The following is a 14,319-nucleotide window of genomic DNA, read 5'->3' on the forward strand; positions in this document are numbered from 1 at the left end:
GTGCATAGTAACTACGCATAAACCTGGCTCTGATACCACTGTTGGGGATCGTAGCAGAATTTAAAAAAAATTCCTACGCATCACCAAGATCCATCTATGGAGTATACTAGCAACGAGGGGAAATGAGTGCATCTACATACCCTTGTAGATCGCGAGCGGAAGCGTTCTAATGAACGGGGTTGATGGAGTCGTACTCGCCGTGATCCAAATCACCGATGACCGAGTCCGAACGGACGGCACCTCCGCGTTCAACACACGTACGGAGCAGCGACGTCTCCTCCTTCTTGATCCAGCAAGGGGTAAGGAGAGGTTGATGGAGATCCAGCAGCACGACGGCGTGGTGGTGGATGTAGCGGGATCTCAGCAGGGCTTCGCCAAGCTTCTGCGAGAGGGAGAGGTGTTGCAGGGGGAGAGGGAGGCGCCAGGGGCTGTGGTATTGCTGCCCTCCCTCCCCCCACTATATATAGGCCCCCTGGGAGGGGGGCGCCGGCCTGGAACCCATCTACATGGGGGGGGGGGGGGGCGGCGGCCAAGGGGGAAGGGGGGTGGCTTCCCCCCCAAGCCAAGTGGGGCGCCCCCCACCCCTAGGGTTTCCAACCCTAGGCGCAGGGGGAGGCCCAAGGGGGGGGGGGTCCAGCCCACTAAGGGCTGGTTCCCTTCCCACTTCAGCCCATGGGGCCCTCCGGGATAGGTGGCCCCACCCGATGGACCCCCGGGACCCTTCTGGTGGTCCCGGTACAATACCGATAACCCCCGAAACTTTCCCGGTGGCCGAAACTGGACTTCCCATATATAATTCTTCACCTCCGGACCATTCCCGAACTCCTCGTGACGTCCGGGATCTCATCCGGGACTCCGAACAACTTTCGGGTTTCCGCATACTCATATCTCTACAACCCTAGCGTCACCGAACCTTAAGTGTGTAGACCCTACGGGTTCGGGAGACATGCAGACATAACCGAGACGCCTCTCCGGTCAATAACCAACAGCAGGATCTGGATACCCATGTTGGCTCCCACATGTTCCACGATGATCTCATCGGATGAACCACGATGTCGAGGATTCAATAAATCCCGTACGCAATTCCCTTTGTCAATCGGTATGTTACTTGCCCGAGATTCGATCGTCGGTATCCCAATACCTTGTTCAATCTCGTTACCGGCAAGTCTCTTTACTCGTACCGTAATGCATGATCCCGTGACTAACTCCTTAGTCACATTGAGCTCATTATGATGATGCACTACCGAGTGGGCCCAGAGAGACCTCTCCGTCACACGGAGAGACAAATCCCAGTCTCGATCCGTGCCAACCCAACAGACACTTTCGGAGATACCCGTAGTGTACCTTTATAGTCACCCAGTTACGTTGTGACGTTTGGTACACCCAAAGCACTCCTACGGCATCCGGGAGTTGCACGATCTCATGGTCTAAGGAAAAGATACTTGACATTGGAAAAGCTCTAGCAAACGAACTACATGATCTTTGAGCTATGCTTAGGATTGGGTCTTGTCCATCACATCATTTTCCTAATGATGTGATCCTGTTATCAATGACATCCAATGTCCATAGTCAGGAAACCATGACTATCTGTTGATCAACAAGCTAGTCAACTAGAGGCTTACTAGGGACACGCTGTGGTCTATGTATTCACACATGTATTACGATTTCCGGATAACACAATTATAGCATGAACAATAGACAATTATCATGAACAAAGAAATATAATAATAACCATTTATTATTGCCTTTAGGGCATATTTCCAACAGGATTCGCTCGAGAGTCCATTTACGCGTATATATCTGAAGGCATTTTCTTCGTGGCCACCCTGACAGCCATGACTCTTTGTGTCACAGTCGATGAGCTCTTGAACCGACTACGAGATCGACTGCAAGGTCTTCATGTAATGTACGGCTTCGACCGAGGCTGCAGCAACCATCGCCCAACAGCTGCCTGTAACAAATGCACGATTAGGAGGTGTAAGGGAACCATGCATGTGCTAATATGTAAAAATACGCTTTCGACATTAGCTGCCGTCTAGAATTATCCATCACACATCAGGAAATAAACTACGATATACTCCTACAAACATAGCAAAACACACGACTCGCTCCAAGCGGAGAATAATAATTAAGCTCAAGTCACTCACCGCAACCGTTTTGTTTCCTCACAACCGGAGAGACGACACCAGCTTTAACCCAGTCAATCTCTGACGGTACAACCGAAGAGACGAATTCATGTTCAATCCTGTCTGCCACCTTCATACAGGTCCAAACTCCAAAACCAACATATCCGGACCATGCAGCTAGTTTCATAGACCTGCGAAGAAAGCCAAAGCGGTGGCCAGAAGTAGCTGGAGCATCCCCAACATTGCTATGCTGAGACTGCAATTTGATCACCAGAAAATATCCAATTTCATCAAGCACACACGTCCACGCTGGAGGAGAGGGAGATTGAATTGAGAGTGTGTGTATATATTAACGGAAAGGTGCGATAGCATCCGGGAGTCCAGGCACCCCCTTATCTGTCCGTTCACTGGTTTTAAGATTTGTGCCGTGGCCTAGCGAGCAGCAGGCCTTTCGCAGTGTCAGGAGAGATTCGAACCAGTGCCTGCTACTCCCATGCACTTTGCAGAGTATGCGAACAGTGATCCATGCAGCCGTGTGGGACCGATTCCTTTTTTCTTGTTTGACCCATGTTGTAGCCAACCCGTGAGGGGAACACTGAGCGCAGTAAACTGCTTTTTTTACTGGAGTAGCACCGCTTTGTCTTTTGAGTGTGAGTTGAGAAGTTGAGACAGACAAAAAAAATAGAGAACCTATGTGTGAGAACTGAGAAGTGAGACAGATGTTTTTATGTCAAAAAAACTTGTGAGGACACTCTGCATGCATGTGATGCGACTATGTGAGAGAAACTTTTTAAGGTTAAAACAATGTGAGAGTATGAACAGAGGAGAGGAGAGAGATGTGCCGGCAACAGGCTCACGTGGGAGCTCTGTAAAAGGTGCGCCTAGGGTCCCATGATGGATTAATTTAGATTGATTGCAGTGCAAAAGTTCTGCAGACCGACATGCTTAACTATACTGTGCAAGAGGTGCCTAGACACCCGGGTCCTAAAAATCCATTCTCATATATTAAGCCAGAGGCGTACGTACCTGTAGGTGTCTCAGCCTGCTAGCTCCGGCCGGCCTCAACAGCGACCCAGCAACCGTGGCCTGGCTGCATAGCAGGATCCTCCCCACGGCGCCCAATGCCGGACGAAACATGTCTGACTACACCCGGCCGGTCTATCCGTCTCTCGCTCTACCATGGATCCAATGAAGAATATAGATGAGGAGGGGGGACAACGGAACTTGAATTGGAGTCGGAATCCAAACCGTGGATGAATATGAGTCTCAAGGTTGCAGGCTTTATATACGAGTCAATGACACCGATGATGCTTGACGCGAACGGTCACTTTGATGTTAGAAGTCGCGGCATATATCGAACTGGTGTAATAACTTTGCTCTGGCGTGCAAATACAGTACAAATCTCGGTTGTGTACATCCAAGCCGCTGATTAGATGCGCCAACATGGCATGGGTCCCGCCATCAGCGACCCAATGGCAAAAGAGGGTGTGTGGCCAGTTTTTTTCGAGAACTCCCTCATTTTTTTCCTCACAAAAAGGCCATGTTGACATCGGAAAGATGGCATTTCATTTTTGTTCTGACTCTATGGCCAGTGGGTCCACGACCGTTGATTCGGTCAAGGTTTGTCTTGACACCTACACCATTCACGTCTTGACATGTTGAAGTGTATATCTGTGTTGATGTAGTCGAATAGAGGCGCTTTTTTTATTTAGAATAGTCGAATAGAGGAAATGGGCTGCCGTCAGTACGCCCCATTTGCTCCGGTTAGTTTTATTTAGAAATTTGTAGGTAATGTAAGTTCTAATCTTAGTAATAAAAATAACCTTTAAATATTTGTGAGGTATAAATGAGATAAATTACTTTTCTAAACTGTTCATGTACTATTTTAAAAATATACATATATATGTAAAATAATACTTGTGAATTATTAAAATGTTTGTATAATTAAAAAATACAAATATATTTAAACATTACAATTCATAAATATTATTTTAATTATACAAATATTTCAATATTATAAACGCATTTGTATAATTTGTTGTTTGTACAATTAAAAATACTCATAATTGAAGATTTAAAGTGTTCATATGAATATTCAGTCGTTGTACTTTTTTTTAATATAATTCACAAGTGAATATTCGTAAATATTTAGTAAATCTTTATATTCACCAATTTGAATAATTTAAATATAAGCTGCAAGTGTATTCTTTTTTTATATTCATTAAGCATTTTAAGTGCCCACATTTACTAAAAACAATTATATAATACATGTGTGTATATTTAAATGTTTTTATGTAGTACTAATGATCGTTTGTATGTATAATATTTATAACACACAAATATTTTGAACTTTATTTTTATTACTTACGTTTTACAAATATTTCAAAAGGAACTAGCGCGTGCAAAATGGGCCGCATAGCTGCACCCAATTTAAGCCCCACATGCATCATCACTATACTGCATTTTATCATTTGCGAATATCCTTACGGTACATTAATATCTGTTATTCTTGTCGAACATGCGAGAGTAAATGGTGCAGTGGCTGTGAGTGCGTAACTCCAAGGTCTTTTTGTGAGAAATAATTTTTTTGAGTTTTTTTTAAAAAGACAGGCCACATGCTTCAAGTAGCTGACAGTGCGTCCCACGCCACTGTTGGCCCGTCAAGTCAGCGTTGATTTCGTATCCAAACGTGATTAGGACTGTATTTGCACGCCCAAACCAAGTTATAACACCAGTTTAATGTATGTCATAAGTTCTAGCATCAAAGTGATCGAGTACGCCAAGTTCAAGCACCACCGGTGTAATTGACTCCTCCTCAAAAGAAAAAGAAAAACCTTGTCCTTTTCCACGTCCAGGTCCACAAAATGAAACGATCGTTCACGGTCCCTTTTCACTCAACGAATGTGTGACCTCAATAATACAGCTAGCTCGCTCGGCATAGTCACGGTGGCTCGATGAATGCCACACGTTCCTTATGTACCCATGGAGAGGTGACCCCATCACCACCGAGAAGCTGCGAGTCCCCTTCTTGCCCTCCACGACTAGCAACAAGAAGTTGCGTGTCCTGCTCATCCCCTTCTTCGCATCCAGCCACATCGGGCCCTTCACCGACCTGGCCATCAGCCTGGCGGCGCAGGCCGTCGAGGCCACCGTTGCGGTCATGCTGGCCAACGTCTCCATCATCGAGTCGGTAGTCCAGGGGCAGGGGCGATGCGAGGACGAGGTGAAGGTGGTGACGTATCCATTCCCGGCCGTGGAGGGCCTCCCGATAGGCGTCGAGAACCTGGGCAAGGCCGCACAGGGGGACGCGTGGCGCATCGACACCGCGACCGTCAGCGAGGACCTGATGCGCCCCGCGCAGGAGGCGCTCGTCAGGGCGGAGTCTCCCAACGCGATCATCACAGATGTGCACTTCATGTGGAGTGCCGGCATCGCAGACGAGCTCGGCGTGCCCTACGTCACCTTCAATGTCATCGGTGCCTTCTCGATGCTCGCCATGCACCACCTCGCGGATGGCGACTCCGAGGAGGCGGTGACCATCGTCCCTCGGTTCCCTGCCCCAGAGATACAGATACCCAGGGCCGAGCTGCCAGAGTACCTGAGGAGCCAAGACAAGGTCGCCCATGCCGCCATCAGCCGGCTCTACGCGGCGCAAGCCGAGTGCTTCGGGCGGGCCATCAACACATCGCTAGATCCGGAGGAGCACTACTATGGCATGTATGTTGGCAAAGGCTACGCGAAGCGCGCGTACATGCTCGGGCCCCTGTCGCTCCGGTCATCACCCAAGGCCAATCCAGGCGACTCACGGTACATGGACTGGCTCGACTCAAAGCCGAACCGGTCTGTGGCGATAGAGTTTACCTTGTTGTCTAGGTATTCATCATGTTTATTTCATCGCATTAGTTCGTTCATGCACGTAGTCATGTCCAACCAACTTAGCTGCGGCCATGTAGTCGCCTGAAGATGAGATCATGTGTACATGCAAGCTAGTACTGGGTTAGACAATTAGAAAATAAATGCATATAGATTAGGGAAGATGCACTTGAGCACGACAGGTTAGTCATGTCAAGTTGTGAGCGTCACATGGCGTCGTGTGTGTGGCACAAATGTGTGTATGTGCCGTTGCATTAGCAAGTAGTCTATCTGCATGGATGTGTTAGCTAGCTAGCTGCGTTCGCTGCGGAGCCGGAGCGGCTGAGTCGCGTGGCAGATCGACGAGGAGAAAGAATCGGGAGCAATCAGTTGTGGCTTGGTCCTGTGCGTGCATATCCAACGTTCTGCAGACTTGGTTGCTACTCAAAGTGAAGCTAGCCGGTTGAGTAAGAGTCGGAAGTAGTTGTGGGGTTTGTACGTGCGTCTGTGTGCGTGGAGTTAGTGGGTGAGTGGCTGCGTGTTGGCTGTGTAACACTGGCTACTTAAGCCCATGTATTTGCATTGTGTCAGGTGTGAGAAGAAATAGAGAAAAGGCAAAGTTGTGTGTGCCAAGAGTCTCTGTGCGTATCTTCTTCAACCTCTAGACTTGTGTTCTTCTATCTTTGGTGTGTGAGAGTCTTCTTCCTCCTCCGGCTGCGCCAACACGTGGCGTATGTGTGCTCCGGCAGCTTAGCCCACGTCTGGGATGCTCAGCTGCAGCAGCATGCTCTCGGTCTGGAGTCCTCCGGGAAAATGTTCTTGCGGGTGGTGAGGTCGGAGAGCTGGACTCTGCCAGAGGGGTGGGAGGAGCGCGTCAGGGACAGGGGCTGCTCATCACGTCATGGGCTCCACAGACGACGATACTAGGGCACCCTGCGGTGGGGGCATGCTACTTCTTGAGCTTGAGTTGATTTTTCCCTTAAAGATAAGTAAAAGTATAAAATAAAGATAAATAAATTGCAGGAATATATTTTTGGGTATTTGATTTATAGAACTGAAAATAATATGATAAAGTAGATCCGAGGGCCATAGGTTTCACAAAGCACCTCTCCCATTGCAAGATAGATCAATCTAGTTGGCCAAACCAAATCAATAGATCGGGGAGAAATTATCAGCTATCTTATCATGCATAAAAAGTTCAGGGAAGACTCAAACGATATTCATAGATAATATGGTCATAAACCCACAATTCATCGGATCTCAACAAACACACCACAAAAGAAGATTACATCGAATAAATCTCCAAGAACATCAAGGAGAACATTGTATTGAAGATTGGTGTAGAGGCCCTCCGTGATGTAATCCCCCTCCGGCAGAGTGCCAGAAAAGGTCCCAAGATGGGATCTCACGAGAACAGAAGCTTGCGGCGGTGGAAAAGTATTTTTGGTGTGCCGCCTGGTGTACGGGGAATGTTAGGGTATTTATAGATCTAGAATTAGGGTTAGGGGGGCTACGAGGGGCCCACAAGCTTGCAGGGCGCGCCCTGTGAGCTTGTGGCCCACTCGTGGCTCTTCTGGCCTCCTCCCGAAGCTTCGTGGTTGTCTTCTGGTCCAAGAAAAATCCTTAAAAAGTTTCGTTCCGGTTGGACTCCGTTTGGTATTGATTTTCTGTAAAAGACAAAAACAAGGAAAAAACAGCAACTAGCACTGGGCACTAGGTTAATAGGTTAGTCCCATAAAATGATATAAAATAGCATATTAATGCATATAAAACATCCAATATGGATAATATAATAGCATGGAACAATAAAAAATATAGATACGTTGGAGACGTATCAAGCATCCCCAAGCTTAATTCATGCTTGTCCTCGAGTAGGTAAATGATAAAAACAGAATTTTTGATGTGCAATGCTACCTAACATGTTTATCAAGGAATCTTTCTTATTGTGGTATGATTATTCAGATCCATGAGATTCAAAACAAAAGTTTAATATTGACATAAAAACAATAATACTTCAAGCATACTAATAAAGCAATCATGGCTTTTCAAAATATCATGGCTAAAGAAAGTTATCCCTACAAAATCATATAGTCTTGTCATGCTCTATCTTCATTACACAAAGTATTTATCATGCACAACCTCGACGACAAGCCAAGCAATTGTTTCATACTTTTTATGTTCTAAAACTTTTTCAACTTTCACACAATACATGAGCGTGAGCCATGGATATAGCACTATGGGTGGAATAGAAGGTGATAGTAGATAAAAAGGAGAAAGAAATTCTCACACCATTAATAGGCTATGGAGATTCCCATCAATTGACATTGGTGCAAGTGAGTAGGGATTGCCATGCAACAGATGCACTAGAGCTATAAGTGTATGAAAGCTTGAAACAAAACTAAGTGGTTGTGCATCCAACTTGCTTGCTCATGAAGACCTAGGGAAATTTGAGGAAGCCCATCATTGTAATATACAAGCCAAGTTCTATAATGAAAAACTTCCACTAGTAATATATGAAAGTAACAACATAGGAGACTATATGAAGAATATGGTGCTATTCCGAAGCACAAGTGTGGAAAAAGGATAGTAACATTGTCCCTTCTCTCTTTTTCTCCCATTTTTTTTTCTTTTTTTCTTCTTTTGGGCTCTTCAGCCTCTTTTTATTTTAAGTCCGGAGTCTCATCCCGACTTGTGGGGGAATCATAGCCTCCATCATCCTTTCCTCACATGGGACAATGCTCTAACAATCATGATCATCACACTTTTATTTACTTACAACACAAGAATTACAACTCGATACTAGAACAAAAATATGAATCTATATGAATGCCTCACGCATATGAAAGCAATATGACAATGATGGTATGTGTCATAATAAAATGGAACGGTGGAAGTTGCATGGCAATATATCTCGGAATGGCTACGGAAATTCCATAATAGATAGGTATGGTGGCTGTTTTGAGGAAAGGTATAAGGTGGTTTAATGCACCGATGAAAGTTGCGCGGTACTTGAATGGCTAGCAAAGGTGGAAGGGTGAGAGTGTGTATAATCCATGTACTCAACATTAGTCATATAGAACTCACATACTTATTGCAAAAAAATATTAGCCCTCGAAACAAAGTACTAATACGCATGCTCCTAGGGGGATAGATTGGTAGGAAAAAACCATCGCTCGTCCCCGACCGCCACTCATAAGGAAGACAATAAAAAATAAATCATGCTCCAACTTCATCACATAGCGTAAGACCATACGAGCATGCTTCGAGAATCACAAACCTTAACACAAGTATTTTTATCAACCCACTGTTACCAACTAGCATGACTCTAATATCACCATCTTCATATCTCAAAACAATTGCAAGGAATCAAACTTCTCATATATCCAATGATCTTCATGAAAGTTTCGATTATATCCCTCTTGAATTCCCATCATATTAGGACTAAATTCATAACCTAAGCAAATTGCCATACTATTTGTAAGACTCTCAAAATAATATAAGTGAAGCATGAGAGTTCATCAATTTCTTCAAAATAAAACCACCGCCGTGCTCTAAAAAGATATATGTGAAGCACTAGAGCAACTACCTAGCTTAAAAGATATAAGTGAAGCACATAGAGTATTCTAATAAATTCACGATTGATGTGTGTCCTTCTCAAAAGGTGTGTACAACAAGGATGATTGTGGTAAACTAAAAGGCTAAGACTCTTGTAATACAAGACGCTCCAAGCAAAACACATATCATGTGGTGAATAAAAATATAGCCTCAAGTAATTTACCGATGGATTGAAGACAAAAGAGGGGATGCCATCCGGGGCATCCCCAAGATTAGATGCTTGGCTGTCCTTGAATATTACCTTGGGGTGCCTTGGGCATCCCAAGCTTAGGCTCTTGCCACTCCTTATTCCGTACTCCGTCAAAACTTCACTCAAAACATGAAAACTTCACAACACAAAACTCAACAGAAAACTCATGAGATCGGTTAGTGAAACAAAGCAAATAACCACTTTTTGGTACTGTTGTAAACTCATTCCAATTTTATATTGGTGTTATATATACTGTATTATAACTTCTCCATGGTTAATACTCCCGATATTACCCATAGATTCATCAAAATAAGCAAACAACACAATGAAACAGAATCTGTCAAAAACAGAACATTCTGTAGTAATCTGGACCTTAGACAAACTTCCGTAACTCCAAAAATTCTGAATAATTATGACAACATAGGCAATTTGTATATCAATCTTGTGTAAGAAATTCAGAATTTTATCACGCTCGAGTTAATTTTAACAATTCTGCTACTAGACGCAAAAGTTTCTGTTTTTCAGCAAAATCAAATCAACTATCACCATAGATCATCCCAAAGGTCTTACTTGGCTCAAACAATAATTAAAACAGTAAAACACAATTATACAGAAGTAATATTGCATAAATACATAAAAACAGAAAAACAAAAATATTGGGTTGTCTCCCAACAAGCGCTTTTCTTTAAAGCCTTTTAGCTAGGCATTGATAATTTTAATGATGCTCACATGAAAGATAGCAATTGAAACACGAAGAGAGCATCATGTAGCATGTGAAAAACAAGCTTATGTCTAACATACCTACTATGCATAGGCATTTTACAAGCAAACAAATTATCAAGACAAGCAAAAACTAGCATACGCAAGGAAGAAGAAAGAAACAATAGCAATCTCAACATAACGAGAGGTAATTTAGTAACATGAAAATTTATACAAACATATTTTCCTCTCTCATAATAATTACATGTGGGATCATAATCAAATTCAACAATATAACTATCACATATAATATTCTCTTCATGATCCACATGCATGCAAAGTTGATACTCTTCCAAAATAGTGGGATTATAATCAAATAAAGTCTTGACCTCTCCAAGCCCACTTTTATAAAAAAAATCATAAGATTGATCATTATCCAAAATAGTGGGATCATTATTACCTAGAGTTGACACTCTTCCAAACCCACTTTTAATATTATTGCAAACACTATTATAGATATCATATTCATCATGAGGCTTAAATAAATTTTCAAGATCATAAGAAGAATCACCCCAATCATGATCATTACAATAAGTAGTGGACATAGCAAAATTAGCATCCCGAAGCTTGGGGTTTTGCATATTATTAACACAATTGACATTAACAGAATTTATAATAACGTCATTGCAATCATGCTTTTCAGTCAAGGAGCTATCGTGAATCACTTCATAAACTTCTTCTTTTAACACTTCATCACAATTTTCAGATTCACGAATTTCAAGTAAAACTTCATGAAGATAATTTAGTGCACTCAACTCACTAGCAATTGGTTCATCATAGTTGGATCTTTTAAAAACATTAGCAAGTGGATGATGATCGATAAACTTTTTGCTTTCTGATTTGGAAAAAATATGCAATTATGCCAAGCGAATAAGCAAACAAGCAAACAACCCAAGTAAGACATAAAGGCAAACGGAAAATAGGCAAATATTTTTGTGTTTTTTATGACAACGTTTTAGAAGTGGGGGAGAGGAAAATGAGAGGCAAATGGCAAATAATTTAAGTGCAAGAGATGAGAGTTTATGATAGGTACTTGGTAGGCTTGATGTAGAACCTCCCCGGCAACGGCGCCAGAAATTCTTCCTGCTACTTCTTGAGCTTGTGTTGATTTTTCCCTTGAAGAGGAAAGGGTGATGTAGCATAGTAGAGATAAGTATTTCCCTCAGTTAAGAACCAAGGTATCAATCTAGTAGGAGGAACACACAAGTCCCCAATAGATGCACCTACACAAACTAACAAACACTTGCACACAACGCGAAAAGGGGTTGTCAATCCCTTCACGGTCACTAGCAAGAGTGAGATCTGATAGAGATATGTATTAAAGATAAGTAAAAGTATAAAATAAAGTAAAGATAAATAAATTGCAGCAAGGTATTTTTGGGTTTTTAGTTTTACAGATCAGAAAATAATATGATAAAAATAGACCCAGGGCCATAGGTTTCACTAGAGGCTTCTCTCTTGAAGAAAGCATATTGTGGGTAAACAAATTACTGTTGAGCAATTGATAGAAAAGCGCATAGTTATGACGATATCTAAGGCAAGGATCATCAATATAGGCATCACGTCCGTGACAACTAGACCAACTCCTACCTGCATCTACCACTATTACTCCAGACATCGACCGCTATCCAGCATGCATCTTGTGTATTAAGTTAACAAGAATGGAGTAACGCCTTAAGCAAGATGACATGATGTAGAGGGATAGATCCAAGCAATATGGTAAAACCCCCATATTTTTATCCTTAATGGCAACAATGCAAATAGGTGCCTCGCTACCCCTACTGTCACTGGGTGAGGACACCGCAAGATTGAACCCATCACAAATCACCTCTACCATTGCAAGATAGATCAATCTTGTTAGCCAAACAAAATCAATAGATCGGAGAGAAACAAAGCTATCTTAATCATGCATAGAGTTCAGAGAAGACTCAAATAATATTCATAGATAATCTGATCATAAACCCACAATTCATCGGATCTCAACAAACACACCACAAAAGAAGATTACATCGAATAGCTCTCAAACATCAAGGAGAACATTGTATTGAAGATCAAAGAGAGAGAAGAATCCATCTAGCTACTAGCTATGGAACCTTACGTCTGTGGTAAACTACTCACGCATCATCAAAAGGGCAGCAAGGTTGGTGTAGAGGTCCTCCATGATCGAATCCCCCTCCGGCAGAGTGCCAGAAAAGGCCCCAAGATGGGTTCTCAAGAGAACAGAAGCTTGCGGTGGCGGAAAAGTATTTTTGTTGTGCCCCTGGTGTACGGGGAATATTTGGGTATTTATAGAGCTGGAATTAGGGTTAGGGGGGCTACGAGAGTCCCACAAGCTTGCAGGGTGCACACTATGAGCTTGTGGCCCACTCGTGGCTCTTCTGGCCTCCTCCCGAAGTTTCGTGGTTGTCTTCTGGTCCAAAAAAAAATCCTCAAAAAGTTTCGTTCCGTTTGGACTCCGTTTGGTATTGATTTTCTGTAGAAGGAAAAAACAAGGAAAAAACAACAACTGGCACTGGGCATTAGGTTAATAGGTTAGTCCCAACAATGATATAAAATAGCATATTACTGCATATAAAACATCCAAGATGGATAATATAATAGCATGGAACAATAAAAAAATTATAGATATGCCGGAGACGTATCAGGGCATTCCTTAGGCATTGCAGATGGAACTCCGTCCTGGAAACCATAGCGGTGGGGGTGCTGGTGCTCACGTGGCTGATCGTGTTCGATCAGTTCATCACCGAGAGGCTGCTTACACAAGTCCTGGGCGTCGGTGAGCGGCTATGGCAGGGTGTATGGAGCACGAGGTACGATGAAAGCAAGGTGGTCCCCGCCAAAGCGGTGGCTAGGGCGTTAACGACGTTCATGGAGCCCGAAGGGCCGGGGCACGCCGCGAGGAGTAGGGTGATGGGCCTCACCGTGAAGGTCCATGCCGCCATGGCGGAAGGAGGCTCCTCAGACCATGATCTGCACGGCCTCATCCACGATTTGAGGGAAGCAAGAGGAACACTGATCCACACAAGTGTGTTGTGCACCTGTGCTTGTGCTCGTTTCGCCAGCGGCGGTAGCACATAAATCTTCCGAATCTACGACCCATGCACGTTAGGATGTGAGTAAGAAGTGAAGGAAATATGCCCTAGAGGCAATAATAAAGTTGTTATTTTATATTTCCTTATTCATGATAAAGGTTTATTATTCATGCTAGAATTGTATTGATCGGAAACCTAAATACATGTGTGAATATATAAACAAACACCATGTCCCTAGTGAGTCTCTACTTGACTAGCTCGTTGATCAAAGATGGTTAAGGTTTCCTAACCATGGACATGAGTTGTCATTTGATAACGGGATCACATCATTAGAAGAATGATGTGATGGATAAGACCCATCCGTTAGCTTAGCATTATGATCGTTCAGTTTTATTGCTGCTGCTTTCTTCATGTCAAATACATATTCCTTTGACTATGAGATTTTGCAACTCCCGGATACCGGAGGAATGCCTTGTGTGCTATCAAACGTCAAAACGTAACTGGGTGATTATAAAGATGCTCTACAGGTATCTTCGAAGGTGTTTGTTGAGTTGGCATAGATCGAGATTAGGATTGGTCACTCCGAGTATCGGAGAGGTATCTCTGGGCCCTCTCGGTAATACACATCATAAGCTTGCAAGCAAACAACTAAGGAGTTAGTCACGAGGTGTGATAACCCACAAGTATAGGGGATCACAACAGTTTTCGAGGGTAGAGTATTCAACCCAAATTTATTGATTCGACA

General features: G+C 43.3%; 1 pseudogene; it reads left to right on the forward strand.

The window, feature by feature from the left end:
• Positions 1-4,359: 4,359 nt before the first annotated feature.
• LOC109753608 (anthocyanin 3'-O-beta-glucosyltransferase-like) lies at positions 4,360-13,620 on the forward strand (annotated as a pseudogene).
• The last annotated feature ends 699 nt before the right edge of the window (positions 13,621-14,319 follow it).

This window comes from Aegilops tauschii, chromosome 2 (assembly GCF_002575655.3).
Source record: "Aegilops tauschii subsp. strangulata cultivar AL8/78 chromosome 2, Aet v6.0, whole genome shotgun sequence".
Lineage (NCBI taxonomy): Eukaryota > Viridiplantae > Streptophyta > Magnoliopsida > Poales > Poaceae > Aegilops > Aegilops tauschii.